Genomic DNA, 6000 nt, shown 5'->3' with positions numbered 1-6000 from the left:
CCGAGGAGAAGAGCCCCACTGGAATGGGTCGGGGCCTGGTTTCTCCCCTGAGGTGCCCCAGTAGATGGTGAGGGCCCTTTTCCACTGAGGTCAGATGTTAATAAGGTGCCAGTTCAACCGCAGGTCTTACGCCAAAGGCTCACCCAGAGTAAGGAAGAAGCTGAGAGGAAAGCTAATGTCTTTACAAATAATTTGATGGGTGAAGCTATGGGTGTTAACCTCTTTGAAATGAGCCTTAATGTACCTGCTAACCTTGGGCAGCAGGTTTGTTGCAGAGCCCAGACAGCTTGGCTCCTGAAACAAAGTGTCTGCACAAGCCTGAACTTTTGAACTTTGGGGGTAAAATAGTAGGTTCAAGGGCGAATATGTGGTGGGCGGTTCAGGAAAGCTGTACCTTCCTAGTACCTCGGCCAATGGGGAAAGGAAGAGGCAACAAGGGGCCAGGAGTTTGGGATAAAAGGAGGCTGTGCCCTCCAAAATTCAGCAGAGAGAATGCCGGCCGTGGACTCTTTCCCTGCATGTGAATAAAGGTGCAGGACTTCTCTCTCTCCTCTTTGGACATAAACCTCTGGCATTTGTGGATTTTCCTGACAAAGCAGTGCAGGGCTTGACTCTGTGATGGCAGTGAATTCTCCCCGCACTGGCAGCAATTCAACTGTTCCCCTCTGATCTGAGCGTGAGAGGGCCAGGAGCTGAGCCCACCCCCTCACTCCCCTGCCAAAATCTCGGGGTATCTCTGCCCTTCCCAAGAGTAAACCCCCCAGCTAAGAGAATAGCCAGCTGCACCCTTTCCCCAACCTTGGCCACTTTTGTCTCTTAAGTATTGGCTCTTACAATCTCTTAGGCAACAGATGGGACAAAATTCCCTGAGAGAAAAAAAAAAAAAAAAAAAAAAAAAAAGGAAAAATCCTAACCTCCAGCACTCCTGCTGCAGGTCTCTGGCAAAGGTCGCAGCCAATCTTTTGCAACCTCTTCCTCTGCCAGATGTCAAGCAGCAGAACTTGCCTCCCAGACGGGTCTGCTCTGGGACCAGGCTCTGTGCAGGCAAGTCCTCTGCCCCAGAGGTGCTGGAAGAGCTCCTTAGAAAACAGGAAACCACTCAACCAGAAGAAGCAGTGAAACATTCCCGCATTCTGCGATGTTTGTTGTTTTAGGCTCTCCCAGCCAAGTGGCTCAAGCTGAGCAGCAGCGCGGCTGATCCCTCTGAGCCTTGGGGCTGTTCCTCTAGGTCCTGCAGCGAGCCCAGCCCAACCCAACCCAATGCAGCCACCACCCACGAGTGATGCAGGACAGCGTGGCTTTGCAGCCCAGATGCCAAACACGCTGCTAATGAGAGCCCAGGAGGGGATGAGGAGGCTCAGAAAAGCTTGATGCATCACCGTTACCAAACTGCTCTCCCTCCCCTCCAGCAGCAGAGCATCTCTGCTTCCTGGTGTGTGGATGGTAAACTGAGGCAAGGCAGGCATGTTCCAGTTCAGAGGTGAAAATAGCTTCTGCCAGTGCTTTGGGTAGGGACCAGCACTCCAAGTTTGGCATCTGAGCATGTCTCCAAGCCTTACAGATGCTCCATGCCCCCAAACCCTCAAATCAGGACGTCCAATTCAATGGACACTTTGCTGGGGACTCCTGCAGAGACAAGGCTGAGCTCTGTGTCACTCTGGCGGACCAGTGAATGGTCCCACTGACCCCAGAGGTTGTGGCTGAAAGGACAGACAAAATTGTCAGCAGGCAACAGTGGAGGTGCTGATCCTGCATCCCTCTGTAGATGTCTCACCCCTGCTCTAGAACTGCAGCAGCCTCCGGCGAGGCTGAGCATGTGCCAGCAGAGCCTTTGGCAACCAACAGCTGTGGGAGCTGTGCCTGTGGCCAAGACGTGTCCCAAGCAGCAGCTACCACTGGGATGTGTGGCTGCTCACAGCAGTGCCCCGGGGAGCAGCCAGGCTGTGCCAGCCCCAAACGTGCCTCAGACTGAGGAGGGGGGTGCTGGGGCTCCCTGCAGCTGGGCTGGGGGAGTAGAACCCAGAAGGGGTCCCCCAACTCCTCCTGGAGAAGCCGAGCTGCATGTGCTGGGGGCAGAAAGCAGCAGGCACTGCTGACAGTCTTCAAGATGGACTCGTGTTGTGTTTGGCTTCAGGAGCTGCAGGAGATGCCAGGAGAAGTTGAGGAGCTGCATAAGCAGGCACTGCCAAGGCTGCAGCCACATTGCAGAGACAGGAGCACCCCTGGGTGCCATGCTGCAGCTTCCCAGGACTGCTGCAGTGCAAAGGCCAGTCCCCATGCTCTGGGACACTCAAAGGTGTCACAGCTACAGGAACGGGTCTAAAAAGCCTCAGTCCAGACCATGCCACTGGATACGGTCGTGGTGGTGGTGGTGGCATTGGTGGGGGCGTGGGTGTTGGCACTGGTACAGGCCAGGGCACACGGGAGAGGAACAGCAGCCGGGCACTAAGAGGGGACAATGCCCTGCCTGTGACCTGAGCTGCTAGGCAGATCTCCTTCCTAGCCTGTGACATGAAAGATGGGCAGGCTTTGTGTTTACTCCTCTGAAAAAGAAACCTTCCTCCTGAAAACAAAACCTTTTGTGTGCAAATGCAGCTGTCTGCAGGTTTGTTTTTATACAGGAAACTTTGAACTGGAGGTTGGGGCTGCTTTCGTTTTGACTTGGGATTTTCAGCTCATGGAGATATTTGGAAACTGAGCTGCTTTCCAAATTTGGAGGCTGGGTTTTCACATCACTGTGGAGTGTGGCAGCAATGTCCAGGGCTTCCTGTTTCTGTCCTTCTCCCTGTCTTCAGAAAGCTTAGCCCAGCCGAGGTGGGGATGGGTACCCTTTGGGGGAAGGCTGAATACCTTGAGTGGCAGCTCAAATGTGTGACCCTCCTTTGTGGGACTGGCAAGAGTTGGGTGCAGAAATCCTCCACTGTAGGCTGTACAGCATGCAGGAACCCACTGCTCCCATGCAAGGCTAAGCTGGGCTCATCCTGCCAGCCTCTGCCAAGGAGATGGGACCCGTGAGGTGCAGACCTTGACCACAGCTGGGACTGCAGGAGACAGGAGTCCTCATTGCACCTCCTCCTGCCCCATCCACCAAGATGGGAGTGGGAGCACCTTGGCACCTGCTCCCAGCTCTGCTCCAAACCCCCTGGCAGACCTTGCCCCCAAGGACCAGCTGCCCCCTGTTCACCAGGGTGAGCATAAGTGCCATTCTGGACAAGCTCTTGGAATGCTCTGGACCTCCCAGCCAATGCACCAGTTCCTCTCCATGCCCCCTGATGAGGGGCTGAGGGGTCACAATGCCTTTGCTCTGGGGTGGTGCCTCGTCCGATGGGGCTCTGGGCAGCAAAGCCTTTGGGAATCCCAACCCACAGACACCTTCAGGGCTGGTGCATGGGCTGGATGCCTGTGCTGACTTCATCACTGTCCTGGGGCTCTCCCCGATCCTCTTTGCAGCAGCAGCATGAGGGGATGCTCAGCACGACCAAGATCCCCAGCCCCTGGCTGGAACCACAGCACATGGACAAACTCCGACAAGGTGCAGGGAGGAGTGAGCCATGCCCAACCTGCAGCGTTGGCACACAGCCCCTGCCCCTGGGGGGCAGACCCTTGCCCTCTGGGGCCACAGGAGTCATCCCTGTCCAGCTGATCCCTCCTCCCCAGCATCCTGCAGCTGAGAGCTGGGCGAGCCTAGGCGGGCCTTCCCGCCAGTCCAGCCCAGACTTGAACGTCAGGGCTGTGCACCAGCAGAGTAAACGGGTGAGTGTGAGCGTGCCAAGTTGACACCGCACGCGCCAGCGCGCAGGAACGGGCTGTGGACACGCCAGGGACACCCACCAGGTGAGGTACGGGTCCCATTCCTCGTCCCCCTTCCTCTTCCCAGACACCTGGTCAAAGCCAGGATGTGTGCAGCGGGAAAAGGAGTGCAGAACCTCCTGTGCCCTGGCATGGTGCAGACAAAGCTGGTGCCACAGCCCCGGAGGGCGGCAGGGGATGGCAGCCTCCTAGCACGGCCCTGCCGGGAGCAGAGCCTGGCACTCAGTGGCTGTCCCTGTGCAGGGGGAATCTCATGCCTGGGCCTCTCGCCATGGTGTGGCACAGCGGGCACTGGAAGCTGCTCATGGCTACTTCTCGGCTCTGTGTGCATGGCATCTTTGCATCATCAGGCACCCTTGCTGCCAGCCTGTGCTGGCACTGCATCGCAGGGTGGGAGCAGAGCCCCACAGGATTCCACAGGCTGTTGGCGATGGGGTGGGGGATTTTGGATCCAGGTGCTGCCCCAGTGCTACCTTTCAGTAGGTCTGGGACCGGCACTATCCAGGTTGCTCTCAGCCCTCCCCAGTGAGTGCCTGTTGCCTGGCCAGGGGAAGCAGAGGCTGCTCAGCCCCAGGGGCGGCACCCACGCCCCGGGGGTGCAGAGCAGGTCTGCCCGGCTCTGCCGGCTTTGGGCGCGCTCTGAGTCACCGCAGCCCTGCGCTCCCAGCTCTGCAGGCGCCTGGCTCGCACCCGCAGGCATCCCGGCTCAGCTGCCAGGGCTGCAGCAGCGGGTGCAGGGAGCCAAGAGCATCACCCAGGTGATGGTGACAGAGTCATTCCTGCCACTTGTCGCTGTCCCTCAGCCCGGACAGCGCGGCTGTGCCCTGCCCTGCAGAGGGGTGACGTTCCCCACTGCCTGCCTGCCCTCCCGCCTCTGCAAAATGGGAGGTATCAAAGCGTGGGTCAGGAGGCAGCAGCGGTGCTGGCAGGGCTCCATGTGGGAATGATTAAACACTTGCCAGGGGTTGGAGAAGGAGCATCTCAGTGCTCTAGGGTTTAGGGTTGGAGAACCATGGCGTGTGAACCTTGCAAAATGAGAGGTCCCATTGGCACCTGCATCCTCTGCAGGTTCTGCCCTGGGAGCAGCCTGTTCCTCTTGTTCCTCCCTTGCAGCCCTGGGCATCTCAGAGTAGCAGAGGGGAGAAACTGCAGCCTGGGGCAGTTCACAGTGCTGATGGGCATTGGGAGGGACTGAGGGACAGGGACCAAAGGGTTGGTGCTGGCCTGAGGCAGGACAGGAGCCCCAGAGCTGTTCCCAGCCCAATCCCAGGGGCATTAGTACCACATATCATCGGGCCCCTGGGCATATGTTTTATGGTGCCAGATTGGATGCACAGAATCCTGCCTAGGGAGGGATGGCAGAACTCTCAGAGACAGAGACATCAGGGCATGTCCAGACAGCAGTAGAGGTTCCTTGTGCAGTGCCAGCATTGCCCACAGCACCCGGTCATGGCTGTGCCCTCTAAGTGACAGGTTGAGCCCTTGTGGGAGTATCCTCAGCCACATGCTGTCCCCTGGCATGGGCTCTGCCCATACCCAGCCTTGGGAGCAGGACCTGCCTCTGTCACCTTGCACAGACCCTGTGACACAGCTGGGACCCTTAGGTGAGGTGGGCACTCTGCTGTCCACTCTGCCCATCCTCCCTCCAGCAGGTGCTTCCCAGGGAGGCCTTGACTCCTCCAGGTGTGCCGGACCATGCTCAAGTCAAGGAGATGCCTGAGCAGGGACAAGCCCAATGCTGCCAGCTCCATGCCCAGGGCACCTGGAGAGGAGACCAGAGCATGGAGCACAAAGTGTGTGGGCCCTGCTCTGCTCTGGGGTTGGCTCTGCTCAGGAGGACAGCCCAGAGCCTTTGCCAGGCAGGGCCTTTGCACTGCACTGCGGTTATTGTTCCTCACCTCCAGCAAGAGCTGACACCACAGTGACAGGCATGCTGTCTGCAGTCCCCTTTCCCATTTCTGCTCCTGGGTGATGCTCCTGGAGCACAGGCCATGAGCAGTCAGTCACATGCTGGGGCTCTGCCCCTTGCCAGAGGCAGTGACTTGGCTGCACAGCCCCTGTCCCCTGGTGAGCTGAGCCCTGCAGCCATCCTGCCAGCCCTGCAACCATCCTGGGAGCCCTGCTGCCATCCTGGGACCCTTGCAGCCATCCTGGGAGCCCTGCAGCCATCCCGGGAGCCCTGCAGCCATC

The sequence above is a fragment of the Passer domesticus genome, chromosome 25, assembly GCF_036417665.1.
Source record: "Passer domesticus isolate bPasDom1 chromosome 25, bPasDom1.hap1, whole genome shotgun sequence".
Lineage (NCBI taxonomy): Eukaryota > Metazoa > Chordata > Aves > Passeriformes > Passeridae > Passer > Passer domesticus.
Note: the sequence above shows the minus strand (reverse complement) of the source record.